Below are 16,765 nucleotides of genomic sequence, written 5' to 3' on the forward strand. Positions count from 1 at the left end.
AAAGAAAGAAAGAAAGAAAGACAGACAGACAGACAGACGTGCCAGGGTAAAGATGGAGCAGAAATTGAGGGAATAGCCAATAAATGACTGGCCCAGCTTGAGACCTATGCCATGAGAGAGCCCATCTCTGGCAGTATTAATGACACTCTGCTAAACTTCCCAACAGGAACCTAGCATAACTATCACCTGAGAGGCTCCACCCAGCAACTGATGGAAACAGATGCAGAGACCCACAGTCAAAAATTAGGCAGAGCTTGGGCAAATCTATGGAAGAGAAGGATGAAGGAATGAAGGATCTAGAGAGGTCAAGGTCACCACAAGAAAACATACAGAACCAACAAACCTGGGCACGTAGAGGCCCACAGAGACTGAGCCACCAGAGGGCACAAATGGGACAGACCTAGGCCCTCTCTGCACATATGTAACAGCGGTGCAGCTTAGTCTTCATGTGGGACTCCTAACAGAAGGAGCAGGGCTGTCTCTGACTCTGCTGCTTGTCTTGGGATCCTTTTCCCCTAAGTGGGCTGCCTAGCCTAGCTACAATAGATGATGCACCTAGTCCTACTGTAATTTGATATTCCAAGGCAGGTTGATATGCATGGGACCCTTTTCCCCTAATTGAGCTGCCTTGCCTAGCCACAATAGGAGAAGATGCGCCTAGTCCTTCTACAACTTGATATGCCAAGGCATCTTGATATTCATGGGAGGCCTCTCTTTTTTTGAGGCTTTTCTGAGGAGAAAAGGAGGACAGGACGGGAGGATGGCAGGGAGGTGAGGTGACAGGGAGGGACTAGGAGCAGAGCAGGGAGGGGAAGCTGCAATCAGGATGTAAAAGTAATTAATTAATTAAACAAATAAAAATTAAAACCCAGAACACCATAGTTAACCAGGTATGTAACATGGGCTATATAATAAAATCATATGAAAACAAAACATAAAAACCAAAAATGATTATCAGATTAGATAAAAACAAAAAAATTTTTAAAAAAAACCCGAAGACCACATATATACTTTGTGTGAAAAAACAGACTTTGGGCTAGACCGATGGCTCAGTGGATAAAGGTGCTTGCCACCGAGCCTCATGACCTGAGTTTGATCCCCAGGTCCTACACAGGGAATCAGGGGAACTGACTCCTCTAACTTGTCCTCTGATCTCCACATCTATGCTGTGACTTCTGCTCACATGTAGGTTAAATTTATTAAGAAGTTAAAAAAAGGAGTCTATCTTAAATATGAAGGAACATACAAATGACATTTTTAAAAGATGAAGAACAATCTATCATTTAACACCAATAAAAATAAACCTTTTGAAATGATATCAACATCAAAACAGATTACAGACACAGGAGTAGTGCTCACCTATAATCCCAGCATTCGGGAGGATAAGGCGGGAATGCCAAATTCCAGGCTGGCCTGGGTACGTAGTGAGCACCTGTCTCAAAAAAAAAATCAAAATAGATTTCAATTACAGAATATTACTAGAGTCAAAAATTGGAATTTTGTGATGTTAAAAGGACCAACTCAAGAGAGCATAAGCTAGAGCAGGGCCACGGTGGCGCACACCTTTAATCCCAGCACTCAGGAGGCAGAGGCAGGTGGATCTTTGTGAGTTCAAGGCCAGCCCAGTTTACAGAGTGAGCTCCAGGGCAGCCAAGGCTACACAGAGAAACCTTGTCTCGAAAAACAAAACAAAAACATAAACTGAAATATTTCTATACCATTATTTGTTTTTTGTTGCTGCTTAGCAAATTACTACAAACTCAGTGATTTAAAGCAGCGTGTCTTTTCCATTTTCCTCTTTACATGGATAAAAGACTGACAGTGGCTTCTTAGCTAAGTTCTCTACCCAGAATTTAACAAGGCTATAATCAAGGTAACTTTTGTTCTCTTACGTTAGATAAACAAGGAAAGAATATATGTTCAGGCTCCTTCAGGGACTTGGAGGATTTTATTTCCTTGTAACTGTATGACTGAGGGCCACACCTTGACCTATTTACCAGATTAACCTAATGGGCACTTCTAGAACACACCAATCACCAACAGCATAATAGCTATTTATTTTTCTTTTTTAAAATTTTTAAATTTTATTTTATTAATTTATTCTTATTACATCTCAATGGTTATCCCATCCCTTGTATCCTCCCATTCCTCCCTCCCTCCCATTTTCCCCTTACTCCCTTCCCCTGTGACTGTGACTGAGGGGGACTTCCTCCCCCTTTCAAGAGCCCATAGAATAACTATCAACATATACCACAGATAGAATCACCAAACAAGTTGCAATATACTGTGAAGGATTAAAATAATAAAATGTATTATCTCTAACTACAACTGAATTAGGAGTTGATAAAAGAAAGACTTCTGGAAAATCCTGAAATACTTCAAAAGTAAAGAGCACACTTATCGTGGCTGGAGAGATGGCTCAGAGGTTAAGAGCACTGACTACTCCTCCAAAGGTCCTGAGTTCAATTCCCAGCAACCACATGGTGGCTCACAACCATCTATAGTGAGATCTAATGTCCTCTTCTGGCATGCAGGAAGAGCCCTGTATACATAATAAATAAATAAATAAATAAATAAATAAATAAATAAATAACACCCGTATCAATAACCCATAGGTCAAAGAGAAAATCAAATGGAAAATTCAAAATAAGTTGGAACTAATAGGAATTTAAATTACAATAAAATATTTGAAAACTTCCGGGACACTGAAAAGCAGTACTTGGGGGAGAAAGAAAGGTTTATAATACCTGGTGCTTATGTTATAAAACAAAAAAGATCTTCAACCAGTGACCTCATCTTCAATTTGAAAAGCCTCAGTAGATAAGAGCAAATGAAACCTAAAGTAAGCAAAAGAAGTAAAATTAATTATAAATTAACAAAAATTATAAAACTCCAGTCAGTTTCATCAGGACAAAAGATAAAACACACATAACAAGAGTCTATAGACATTTGAAAATGACAGTTGATTTATAAGTTCCTAACAATGAACATGAAAATGAATATAAGACAGACAAATTTTTTCTTTTCTTTCCTTTTCCTTTTGTTTTGTTTTGTTTTGTTTTGTTGAGACAGTGTTTCTCTGTGTAACAGCTCTGACTGTCCTGGAACTCACTCTGTAGACCAGACTGGCCTTGAACTCGCAGAGATCCACCTGCCTTTGCCTCCCAAGTGCTGGGATTAAAGGCGTGAGCCACCACTGCCCAGCTCAGACAAATTTTTTAAATCCCACAGCTTGAGTCTAGAGAGATGACTCAGTGGTTAAGAGCACTGGCTGTTCTTCCAGAAGACCAGGGTTCAATTTCCAGCACCCACATGGCAGCTCACAACTGTCTGTAACTCTAGTTCCAAAGGATCCAACAGCCTCACACAGATACACAGGCACGCAAAACACAAATGCATATAAAATTAAGATAAAATAAAATAATTTTTTAAAAAAAAATCCCACAAACTGCCAAAGTTCACTTGAAGAAAAAGGAAAGCATACAAGGGCTAAAGGCTTTTGTCAGTGGTTAAGAGCACTTGTTGCTCTTGGAAGGGACCTAGGTTCTATTCCAATCACCAACATGGTGGCTCAAAACCATACATAACTCCTGTTCTAGAGGATCTGACATTCTCTTCTAACCTCCTTGGGCACCAGGCACACATGTAGTACATATACATACATGCAGGCAAAACACTTAAAATAAAATAAAAATTGAAAACAAAACAAAAAAGAAGTATGAAACTGGGCATAGTGGCACGTATCAATAATCCTCAACGTGGGGACCTGCATTGCGCACTTTAAATGAGTGAAAGCATGGCATGTTGGGAGGGAGGGTGGGACCAGGAAGAGAGGAGGGAGGGGGCTATGACCAGGAAGTAAAGTGAATAATTAATAAAATAAACCCTCTATACAACAACAATAAAATCACAAACAAGCCGGAGCTGGTCTAGTGATGCATACCTGTTATCCCAGCACTCAGGCAGCTGGAGCAGAAGGATCTCAAGTTTCAAACCAACCTATGGTACTTACTGAGTGCAAGGCCAGCCTGTGTTACATAGTAATATCCTGTCTCAAACATAACAAAAAAGAACTCTAAACAGAAGTTCAGCAAATCAACCTGCCAGAGGTGGCACACACCTTTAATCTCAACACTCAGGAGGCAGAGGCAGGAGGATCTCTGAGTTGGAGGCCAGCCTGATCTACAGAGTGAGTACCAGGATGGCCAAGGCTACACAGAGAAACCCCATCTGAAAAAAAAAAAAACAAACAAAAACAAAAGAATCAAACAAACAAAAGGGTCCAACAAATCAAATCCAACAATATGTTCAAAAGTATAACACATCAAGCCGGGCATGATGGTCCAGGGCAGCCAAGGCTACACAGAGAGACCCTGTCTCGAAAAACCAAAAAGAGATGTGATTCACCATATTAACAAACTCAAAATAAAAGCTAGGGCTGGAAAGGTTCCTTCGTAGTTAAGTACACATGCTGCTTTCCCAGAAGACCTGAGTTCTGGTCAAGTACCCACCTCAGGAGGCTCAAAACCCCAATGAGTGCAGCTCCACAAGAGTTCAGCACCCTCTTCTGGTCTCTGCGGGCATCAGCACTCACATGTGCATAGACACACAGGTACTGTTCTTTTTTGTTTGTTTGTTTGTTTTTTATTTTTTGAGACAGGGTTTCTCTGTGTAATCTTGGCTGTCCTGGACTCTTTTTGTAGACCAGGCTGGCCTCGAACTCACAGTGATCCACCTGCCTCTGCCTCAGAAGTGCTGGGATTAAAGGCGTGCGCCACCACACCCTACACATACTATTCCTTTTTATTTAAAAAGCCACATAATAATCTCTATAGCAGTGGTTCTCAACCCATGGGTCTCAACTCCTTTGGGGGCTGACTGACTCTTTCATGGGGGGGGTCACCTAAGACCACCGGAAAAAACAGATATGTATGTCACAATTCATAACAGTGCCAAAATTACAGTTGTAAAGTAGCAATGAAATAATTTTATGGTTGCGGTCACCACAACAGGAGGGACTGTATTAAAGGGTCACAGCATTAGGGAGGGTGAGAACCACTGGTTTATAGGTATAGAAAAAGCATCTGACAAGCCACGTTCCTTCCTAAGGAAAGACATGGTGGCAAGAGCAACTCTAGTTGTCTTTAGCAGAGGCCACCAGACAGCTGGTCACGTTGCATCCACAGTCAGGAGGCAAAGGGAATATGAATAGTGTCTCCACTTGCCTTCTCCTTTTGATGAAGTCTAAAACTCGGTCCCGTGGTTGTGCTGACTACATCTTCAGGGCGAGTCTAGCCTCCTCAGGTAAGCCTCTCTAAAAACTCCTTCACACATATATCCAGAGGTGTGAGTCCTAGATGATTCTAACTGACAGTGGCGATAAACCATTACAATGATAAAGCAGATGTATACAAACAAAACCCCGTACAATTAAATATTACATAATGCTGAAACATCAAATGCATTCCCTAAGATTAGGAGCAAGCTGGGCATGGTGGCTCACATACACCGTTAATCTCAGGCAGAGGCAGGTGGATCTCTGTGAGTTTGAGGCCAGCCTAGTCTACAAGGCAGTCCAGGACACACAAAACAGACCCTGTCCCAAAAAACAAAAACAAATGAAAAAAAAATTAGGAACAAGGCCTGGAGGCATGGATACCCACTCCTACTCCTCGATTCAACATTGTACTGCAGGGAGGCTCCAGTCACTGCAATAAGGAAAAGGAAAAAACCTGCCTGAAGATTTAAAAGGAAGAAATAGGGTTAGAGGTCAGGCGTGGTGGCACACTCCAGGAATCCCAGCACCTGGGAGGCAGAGGCAGGCAGATCTCTGAGCGCTCCAGGCAAGCCTGGTCTACAGAGAAAGTTCCAGGATAGCCAAAGCTATACAGAGAAGCCTTGTGTTAAAAAAAAAAAAGGAAATAGAGTTATGGGTGTAGCTAATGTTTATTGTGTAGGGCCTTGGGTTCCCTCCCCAGCATTGCAAAAAGAAAATGGGGGAAAGGAGAGCACACAGGAGGCGAAGAGAGAGGTGAAGAGGGAGGCGAAGCATGCGAGGGAAAGGAGAAGGAGGGGAGAAGAAGGGAAAGGAGAGCACAGGAATAAATCTCCTTTGGATTTTTTTAGATGACATGATTATGGCACAATAGAATCCTGTATCGAAGCCAGATGTGGTGGTGCACACCTTTAATCCCAGCATTCGGGGAGGCCAGCTCAGTCTACAAAGCAAGTTCAGGACAGCCAAGATTACACAGAGAAACCCAATATCCGGAGGGGGGGGGAAGGGGGGAAGGGGGGTGAGAGGAAGAGAGTGGGGGAACAGGGCGGGGAGAGAGAAGAGATCTGGATAAAAAAAGACAGCAGATCATGACTGGGCATGGTGGCATAGGCCTTGAATCCCAGCACTAGGGAGCCAGAGACAGATGATGGACCTCTGAAAGTTTGAGGCCAACCTGGTCTACAAAGTGAGTTCCAGAACAACTAGGGCTACATGGTGAGACCCTGTTTCATAAGAATAACAACAAAACCCGGGCAGTGGTGGTGTACACCTGCAGTTCCAGCACTTGGGAGGCAGAGGCAGGCGTATCTCTGTGAGTTCAAGGCCACCCTGGTCTACAAAGTGAGTCCAGGACAGTCAAGGCTACACAGAGAAACCCTGTCTCGAAAAACTAAAATAATAATAATGATGATGATGATGATGATGATGATGATGATGATGATGATGATGATAAAAAACAGCCTTAAATTATTTCAGGAGATGGCAGGCATAAAGGTACACATCTTTAAATACAGCACTCATAAGGCAGAGGCAAGTAGATTCCTATGAGTTTAAGACAAGCCTAGCCTATATAGTGAATTCCAGACCAGTCAGGGCTATATAATAGCCTGTCTTAAATAGAGAGGGTAGGATTGCAGGATAAAAGATTTCAAGTAACAGCAAATAACTGGAAACATAAGTTTTAAAGGCAATACAATTTTAAACAGTGTAAAAATAATCAAGCACAAACAAATCTACAAGACCTGTACCCCTGAAGACTTTGAAACAGCAGTATAATTAAAGAAGACCTAAATAAATATAGGTTGGTTCATTGTTCAGATAATTCAATGTTGTTGAATAGAAATTGTGTCCAGGCCAGCTAGGGTTACACAGTGAGACCAGTCTGAAAAAAGAAGAAGACGAAATTGCGTCCAAATTGATCTAGAAATTTAGTAATTTCTAATCAAAACCCTAATAATATTTCCTTTAATAAATAAAAAAAATACTGGAAAAGTACAACAAAAGCATAGCTACTTGGTTCTAATAGAATTCTGTTACATGAAGGAAAGAGCCAGGCAGCCTTACAAAAATAGCTAATTTTAGGACGGGAACAGGAAATATACAAGCTCTTATAACATCTTGTGGTGCCAGAAAATAAGGAAGTGCCCAAACGAACTGAGCAAGACCACTTTGATGAGAGTTCCTGTCTCAAAGGGACACAAGAACCAACGGAAAGCATTCCTAGTGATCAAAGGCACAATAATTTCAGCAACAAAATAGTGCCATGTTGAATACTAACCCAAAGCATAAAAGAAATATTCATGAGTTCATAGCATTATAGTGATCAAATAGCTTAAGATGAGGTACCAAGCCTCACTTTTTTTTAAGAATCCAGAGTAATAATTGGGGTAGTCAATCCTCGAAGAGAGGCAGCATTTCTGTCCTTTCCTTGAGTATGAACTGCAAGACAGATGTCCTTCCAAATGGTACAGTAGGAAAACAAGGAAGGAGTCAATGAACAGTGGATCAAACTTGACAACGTGCTACCCAAGCCAGTGGCCAAGGGCTCTCAGCGGCAAAAATTCACGTTGATAACTGCACTTTGGGCATAATATGATGAAATGGCATGCTACCTCTGTAGTCTTTCCAGCAATGCTGAAATCTATCCATGAGGAAAACAACAGCCAGGGTGGCGCATGCCTGCAATCCCAGGATTCTGGAGGCTAAAGCAGGAAAGAGGATCATACACTCAAGGCCAATCTAGACTACATATCAAGTTCTAGCCAGCTATACTACATAATTAGACTCTGTCTTAAAAACAAAAAGAAACTGTTAAATTCCAATAGGAGAATAGCCTACAAAATACCTAATTAGTACTGTTGGAATTGTCAAGGTCACTAAAAGCAGGGAAAGTCTGAGAGACTGTCACAAATGAGAGGAATCTAAGGACAGGTGATGGATAAACGTAGTTGGCATTCTGGATAACAGTCTGTAACAATGCCAGTAATGGTGATGCACAGCTTTGATCTCAGCACTTGGGAGGCAGAGACGGGGATTTCTGTTAATTCAAGGCCAATCTGTTCTACATAGTGTGTTCCAGGACAGCCAGAGATACATAGTGAGTGAAACCCTGTCTCAGAAAATAAATGAATAAATAAAAATTAAAAAGTAGAAGTTTAAGGATTCTAAAACAGAAAAAAAGGATTAAAAACTAAGGAAATATGAATTCAATAAATAGGTAAAAACTAAGAAAAAAGAATATAGTGTGGAGTCTGATTAATAATAATGTATCAATTGAGTATTATAATATTAGATGCAGAAATATATTAAAAGGAATAATAATCAGTGAGAGTGGGAGTATAATTAGCAGTAGAGCTCCTACCTAGCATGCATGAGGACACCTTGGTTCCTTCCCAAGCCTAAATTTTTAAATCATAAATCATTCAATGTAATTAATTATTTTGACAAAATTATATTGAAATTTAAATATTCACTTTATTAAATGCAAAAAAGTTTGAAAAATTCATGCCCATTCATGATATTTAGAAAATGTTGGTAAGATGACAATATAAAAGACGACTTCCTCCATCTAATAATAAGGATCTCTAAAAGAAGGGCTACACTGATGTCTTAGCAGTTAAGAGCACTTGTTGCTTTTATAGAGGCCCCTCCATTTCCACCACCCATGTGGTGGTTCAGAACTACCTATAACTGTCCCGGAGGTCCAATGGGCTCTTCTGACTTACAGAGGCTCATGCATGCATTTGGTACATAATCATACACTCAGGCACACACACATGAAAAAAATAATTATTTTTCAATTGCTAAGATATAGCTGTAGTAGCAGAAGACACATCAGAAGGACAGGATCACAATTTCAAGGCCAGCCTGGTCTACATAGTGAGTTCCAGATCATCCTGGGGCTACGGTAAGCTCCTGCCACAGAAAAGGAATCTATGAACATCTTACAGGACCAGGAAGATGGTTCGACAGGTAAAAGTGCCTGATGCACGAGCCTGACAACCTAAGGTCACCAACTCCAAACCCCCTTTAAAAGTCCACTTATGATCCCAGCACTCCTACAGTGAGGGAGATGGGAGAGCTGGCCAGAAGCTCATGAGCCAGCTGTGGAGTAAACAGTACAGTGACAGAAGAACAAGGGAGAGAGACCTTGCCTCAGCAAGGTGGAAAGAGAAAACTGAGTCCTAAAAAGCTGTCCCCGGACCGCCACACCTATGCTATCGCATGAGCATATATGCTGTGTATGCACATGTGAACAAAGAGAGAAAGAGGGAGGGTAAATAAATAAAATGTTAAATAAAAGAAAATCCTACACCAAACATATTTAATGGAGAGGTGCTGAAGCTTTCTCCAAAAGAGTTGAAGGCAAGCAAAGATATCTACTTTCATCATTTCTTTTTTTTTAAAGAGTATTTATTATGTATACCATGCATATGTGCCTGCTTGCCAGAAGAGGGCACCAGATCTCACTATAGATGGTTGCGAGCCACCATGTGGTTGCTGGGAATTGAACTCAGGACCTCTGGAAGAGCAGAGAGTGCTCTTAAGCTCTGAGCCATTGCTCTGGCCCTTCTTTCACTATTTCAATTCAAGATTGTCCTGGATATCCTAATCAATGCAAAAAGGCAAAGAAACAAAAGGCACTCGTTTTTGAAAAGAAATGAAGTGTGTTGGTGCTACTTTTTAACTCTATTTTATTTGGGGTTCCTTAATTCTCTACTGCCCTTCCAACCCCCACCCCCACCCCTAGGTAGGAGAGAAATAAGATTAGAAGGGACAGGGGATGTAGACCTCTTTAGACTTAGTTCCGGCTGGTTAGGGTCTTCGGGTTCTTTGGGAAAATACCAATCTCAGTCATCAGGATATCTAGCAGTCCAATAGCAAGCAGCAAACACAAAAGCAGGAAGAACCAGCAGCTTCCCTCTTCCTCTATCCTTCTCGAAGCCCTCATGCCTTCCTCTCTCTAGGTGCTCATATTTCTACCTTCTCCAAGTCCTCAGAATTAAACTGTCTACAGCTGGCAATGACCATGTCCCCCTCCCAGCCACAAGGGGCAGTTATCAGCTGTGGATAAACTAAGACAGTCTGATATGCCACACTAGGGATTAAAACAAAAACATAATTATATAACATAAAGCTGAGTTGTCAAAGAAACCAAAACTACAAGTGTGTGTGTGTGTGTGTGTGTGTGTGTGTGTGTGTTGCTGGGGACTGAACCCAGAGCCTTATACATGCTAGGCAAGTACACTACTATTAATTTGTAACCTCAGCCCACCTTAAAATGTATTTTTATGGACTGGGGAGATTGCTCACTGGTTAAGGTGCTTGCCACACACATAAATACTGGGTAGATGTGGTGCCTGTAATTCCAGCTTTGAAGGTTGGAGATAGGAGATTCCCCAAAGCAGACTGGCTAGTGAGACTAGTTATATCAAAGGGAAAACTCTGGACTTGATAGGGAGACCTTGACTCAATGAAAAGATTACTGTATCAATCTTGGGCCTCCACATGCAGTCAAACATATGTGCACACATACCCATACACATGTGCCCACACCCATGCAAACATGCAAACATATACATGCATACTCACTGGAAGGGAGAAAGGAGGAAAGTTTTGGGGGTATTGTTTTTTGTTGTTTTCTTTTGAGACAGGGTCTCACTAAGTAGCTCCGACTGTCCTGGAACTCATTATGTAGACCAGGATGGCCTCAAACTCATGTGAGTCCACAAGACTCTGCCTCCCATGTGCTGGAATTAAAGGCATAGATCACTATGCCCAGAAGAAAAAAAATTTTTTTTTTAAATTTTGAGAAAGGGATTCACTAAATTAACCAAGTTGGCCTTAAACTTTAGAAATTACAGGTTTGCACTATCAGACCTGGAAAAAAAATGTGTTCACTTAGAGATGACATTATTCATCTGGAAAGTCCTCAAGAGACTTCAAAACCAAATATCAGAACTAATTAATGAGCATGATGATATCACAGGTCATAGATAAAAGATTTATTTTTATTAATTTTAACAATATGGAAAGTGCTCGTGTCTGTACGTTGGTATGTGCATGTGATTTTAGGTACCTGTGGAAGCCAGAAGCATCTGATGCCCTGGAGCTGGGGTTACAGACAGCTGTGAGCTGCCTGAGTGGTGTTGGGAAATGAACCCCAGCTCCCTGGAAGAACAGCAAGTGCTCTTAAGCACCAAGTCATATTTCTACCCCATATTTTAGACAGGGTTTTGCTATGTAGCGCTGGTTAATCTGGTACTAATTGCGTGGCATTGACTGGCCTGAAATGCTTTGAGCTTGAGTCAATCCTCCTATCTCAGCCTCAGTGTGATAGAAACACAGTGCATCTTACTCTTTCAAAAACAAATCAGCTTGTGAGTGGGTTGGTGTTTCCCTCCCTCTACTAGGAAACTTGTCTAGTTAGAGGGTGTCCTCTTCAGTTTCTATGACCCCTGCTACTAGGAGTCTCAGCTAGAGTCGCTCTCTTATCCCCCTGGGAGCCTGCCCTGACTTAGGTCTCCAGCTTGTCAGAGAGATGGCCCTGCCCACATTTTCTTTTTTCTCTACAGTTTCTGTCCTCCCATTCCCACTCTCCCAAGGTTTGCTCTTCCCCCTCATCTCTCTCTGTTTCCTCTCCTATCTTGTTCCATCTCTTCAACCACTACCTCTGTCTATTCTATTTCCCCTTCTGAGAGAGATTTAAGCATCCTCCCTTGTATCCTCCTTATTACTCGTCTTCTTTAGGTCTGTGCACTGTAGTATGTTTATGCTGTACTATATGGCTAAAATCCACTTATAAGTGAGTACATACCATGTGTGTCTTTTGGGTCTGGGTTACCTCACTCAGGAAGCTTTACCTCAAAATTGGCCCTGCCTACAAGATGTGCAGGGATAGAGTAGATAGAGCAGAGATTGAGGTAATGTCCAACCAATGCCTGGCCCAATCCAAGACCCACCCCATGAGGGAGAGCCAGTCTCTTTACACTATTAATGATACTCTGCTATGCTTGCAGACAGGAGTCTAGCAGAGCTGTCCTCTGAGAGACTCCACCCACAGTGCCTAGAAACAGATGCTGAGACTCACAGCCAAACATTGGGCAATGCATAGGGAGCCTTGTGGAAAAGGGGGGTGGGGAGAAAAGGACCTGGAGGTGACAGAAGCTTTACAAGAAGGGCAACAGAGCCAACCAATCAGGACCCAGAGGGGCCTGGTGAGACTGAAGTCCTGATGTGACTTGATGAGCTGGATGGATGGGAAGGGGGAGATTAGGAATAGGGGAGGGAGGGTGGGGGAGAGGGAGGGAGGGCAAGACAGGGAGATGAGGAGGGATGGGGCTACAACCAGGATGTAAAATGAATGAATGAATGAATTAATTAATTAATTAATTAGTTAGTCAGCTTGATATTGCTTCACATATCATATACTTCATTCATTTAACATATACAAGTCAACTGGGCATGGTAGTGATACACACCCAAAATTCCAGTGTTCCAGAGACATCACTCGGGGGGTCATGTCTGTAATCCCAGCATTTGGGAGATGGGGGCAGGAAGACTAGAACTTCAAAGTCAGATCTGGCAACATAGTGAACTTGAGACTAGCTTGGGCTATGTGTGACACTGCCTAAAATAAACATAATTTAGGAGAATTGACATTTTCCAACACTTCTCTAGTTATTACTTTATCTCCATACTGTTCTGTAGAATTCTATGTAGACACAATCCCCATTGTATACAATTCATCCTAAGGATATTATGTTTTTAGTCTTTTTAAATAGTAGTTTATAAAACTTCTTTCTTTCTTCTTAGTTTTTGAAGATAAGGTTTCTCTATGTAGCCTCAGAACTCGCTATATTGGCAGTGATGGCCTCAAACTCACAGAGATCTGCCTGCCTCTGCCTCTCAAATGCTGGAATTAAAAACATGCATCACTTTTCTACATGTAGCCATCCAGTTAGACCAGCACCATTTGTTGAAGATGTTGTCTTTTTTCCATTCTATGGTTTTGGCTCCTTTGTCAAAAATCAAATGTCTGTAGGTATATGGGTTTATTTCTGGGTCTGTGATTCGATTCCATTGATCAACCAGTCTATTTCTATGCCAGTACCATGTGGTTTTTATTACTATTGCTCCATAGTATAGCTTGAAGCCAGGAAGAGAGATACCTCCAGAAGTTCTTTGCTGTATAGGATTGTTTATAGCTATTCTGGTTTTGTTGCTGTTGTTTTGTTTTTCTATATGAAATTTAGAATTCATCTTTCAAGGTCTGCAAAGAGTGGCGTTGGTATATTGATGGGGATTTCATTGAATCTATAGATTGCTTTTGGTAAGATGGCCATTTTTACTACGTCGAACCTACTGATCCATGAGCATGGGAGATTTTTCCATCTTCTGAAATCTTTTTCAAATTCTTTCTTTAGAGACTTGAAGTTCTTGTCACTCTCCTACATAACTACATATTTGCAACCAGTTTTACTTAGAGTAAAATTCAAATTCTTCCATCATCTATGAGGTCCTACATGACCTGAACTCTTATCTCTCTTCCCATTGTCTGTTATTTCCTTATTACTCACTTTGATCCAGCATTCTGACTTTTCTGTTTCTAAAATATTGTAAGGTCTTCCCAACCCTGAGCGACTGTGTATGCATTGTTGACTATGCCCCAAACATTCCTCCCCAGTTCTTTGCAAAACTGGTTCCTTCATATCCTTTAGGTTTCAGCTACAATATGGCATTGGCATTCCTATAATTCTATATTAGACAGAACTGAAAGGCCTAGACATAGTGGTGCACACCTTTAGTCCCAGCACTTCAGAGGTAGAGGAAAGCAGATCTGTGAGTTTGAGGCCAGCCTGGTCTACAGAGAGAGTTCCAAGATACCTGGGGCTACACAGAGAAACCCTGTCTCAATAAAACAAAGAAACCCCAAAAGTCAATGATTTCTAAAAATGCTATTATTGATATTGTATATAAAATATTAAGACATCATCTATCCATAAAAATATAATTTGAAGTATCTTAGGAAAGTGGCAAGTAAGTCAAAGAGGATAGAAAAAGCTTGTATTTTATTTTATTTCCTTAATAATAGTCTCTTTGCACCTTTTAAGTAAGGCCATGATATGGTCTAATTCCATAATTGGATGGAGAGACAAACGATTGAAAAACTGGTTGAGATGATTGTCATTATCACAGTTAACAATTATTGAGCCTTTGATGTATGACTAGCTACTTTAAGAGTTTTCCATTTATTTTACTGTTTCATGTACATATTGTTTCATTTAGTTTTCTTAGCTACCTAATGTAGTATTAGTCCCTTTTTTTCTTTAGAAATGGTCTCATGTAACTCAGGCTAACCACAACACTCACTATGTAGTCGAAGACGAGCTTCAACTCCTGGTCTTCACGCCTCTTCTTTCCAAGTGCTACAAATACAGACATGTTCCACTGATGCCTGCCTGGCTTTATCATCCCATTTAAAAGATAAAAAACAAAGATACATAGGGCCTAAATGACTTAAGAACTACTAGTCTTGGACAAAAATCAGCAGCTTGCCCCCAACACTGACGACAACCTAGTTCAATCCCTGGGACCCACACGGTGGAAGGAGATATGACTCCCATAAATTGACTTCTACCTTCTACATGCAGCATGCCATGTGTCCCCCTAACAAACACAAAGTAAAAATTTAAATATGTTAAAAACCTAATAAGTGACAGAACTAAGTTTCAAACACAATCTAGCTTTAAAACTCATAGTCAAAATGCTACAATTTCCCCTTTTCTATCAGATTACTGCAATACCACAGACCTGAAATTGCAAGAATCTAAATTAATATAAAGACAATAATTAGGGAAAGTTGAAAGCTATTTGAGAGAGTCAGGAAATTAAACTGATGGTGTGGGGGAATACCACAGAATGGTGAGTCAAAGATGACTCTCAAACATCTAACTTGATTGAATGACCAATCAATAAATCGTCGTTTATGGACCATTATAGAAATGAAGAATACAAGAGAATTCTGGTGGAAAAGGCAGAGATCACTAGTTATTTTTGTGTGCTTGTGGAAACAAAGAAGTCAATCACATATACTAGCTTATAGTTTAAGAAAGACATCCAAGCCGGGCGTGGTGGTGCACACCTTTAATCCCAGCACTCAGAGTTCAAGGCCAGCCTGGTCTACAAAGTGAGTCCAGGATAGCCAAGGCTACACATATAAACTCTGTCTCAAAAAAAGAAAGAAAGAAACACATCTAAGCCATAACTGTAGATTTTGGAGTTCACATCTTAGTTTTAAAAGCAATTTTCCTAAGGAAGAACAAATGGAACAAAGAGGCTGACAGTAGAATTCTAGGAAACACCATCATGTAGGGAATACATTTATTAGAAGTATCTAGAAGAGAAAACGGAAGAAGATGGTCACAGACCTAAGACACCAGGAAAGAGTCGTCAGGGAACTCTGGGGTAGAGTTTCAACAACATTAAAATTGCTCTTAAGACCACTGGAAAGTAGTGTCTATGAAACCATAGAACATAGCTACTTTGTTCACCAATGTATCAATAACTCCTAAAACTCTGGCGCATAGTCAATGATTAAAAAAAAATACTGAATGAAATTCTGGGAAGACAAAGACTAAGAAGTATTATTTTACTGAAGAATTTTAGAGTGTCACTAATTATCATAAGAAATTTCAGTGCAACCGTTGGGGAAAACAAAAATGGAAATGACCTAAAAAAAAAAAAAAGTGGCTAGAATGTCTTTATGCAAGAAGTTTCAGGCTGCTAATATATATAGCTCAGTGGCTAAAAGCATTTGACCCCAAGCCTGACAACCTAATTTTAAGCCCCTGAAGCCAGATGGTGGAAGGAAACTCCTACAGATTTTCCTCTGGTTTCCATATGTGTGCAGTGACATGTACACACACACACACACACACAAAGAGAGAGAGAGAGAGAGAGAGAGAGAGAGAGAGAGAGAGAGAGAGAGAGAGAGAGAGAGAGAGAGAGAGAGAGAGAGAGAGAGAGAGAGAGATTATGTAGCTCTGGAAGAGTGCAAAAGATCTTCCTGCCTCTGCCTTACCAGCGCTAGGAATAATCCAATAACTCATCCTTGAATGGCATTTTGTTTTGTAGGAAAAAGGAACAGTGAGCTGCAATCAGAGGTACACAGGATCAAAAGGAATCCTCCTTCAGATGAGAGGAAATTTACATGTTCAAGTCTCCTCGATCCTTCTGGCCACTATGCGGGAGTTCAACACAGCCTGGGACTGGCCAGTGATTGAGTTTGTGTGACACAGGCCTGGAGGCTTTGTTTTCTAAGCTTTTGGCAGGGCACGGGATCCGTCCCCGACAGCACAGCACTCTCGCCCTCACCTCACTCATCTTGGGCAGCAAGAAAACCGAAGGACTAGGGAACGCCGGCGCTGAGTAACAGAGCTCCGAACAGAACCGGGACTGCAAAGTCCCACCCACCAACAGTGCCGC

The 16,765-nt window shown here is 41.1% G+C and overlaps 1 long non-coding RNA gene across 1 annotated transcript; it reads right to left on the reverse strand.

The window, feature by feature from the left end:
• Positions 1 to 1,351: 1,351 nt before the first annotated feature.
• LOC127186248 (uncharacterized) lies at positions 1,352 to 16,765 on the reverse strand. The gene is made up of 3 exons (XR_007830376.1): positions 16,655 to 16,765; positions 2,748 to 2,837; positions 1,352 to 1,432 (listed from the first exon to the last, which is right to left on the reverse strand). It is a non-coding gene; the product is annotated as an uncharacterized LOC127186248 (long non-coding RNA).

This window comes from Acomys russatus, unplaced genomic scaffold (genome assembly GCF_903995435.1).
Source record: "Acomys russatus unplaced genomic scaffold, mAcoRus1.1, whole genome shotgun sequence".
Classification (NCBI taxonomy): Eukaryota; Metazoa; Chordata; class Mammalia; order Rodentia; family Muridae; genus Acomys; species Acomys russatus.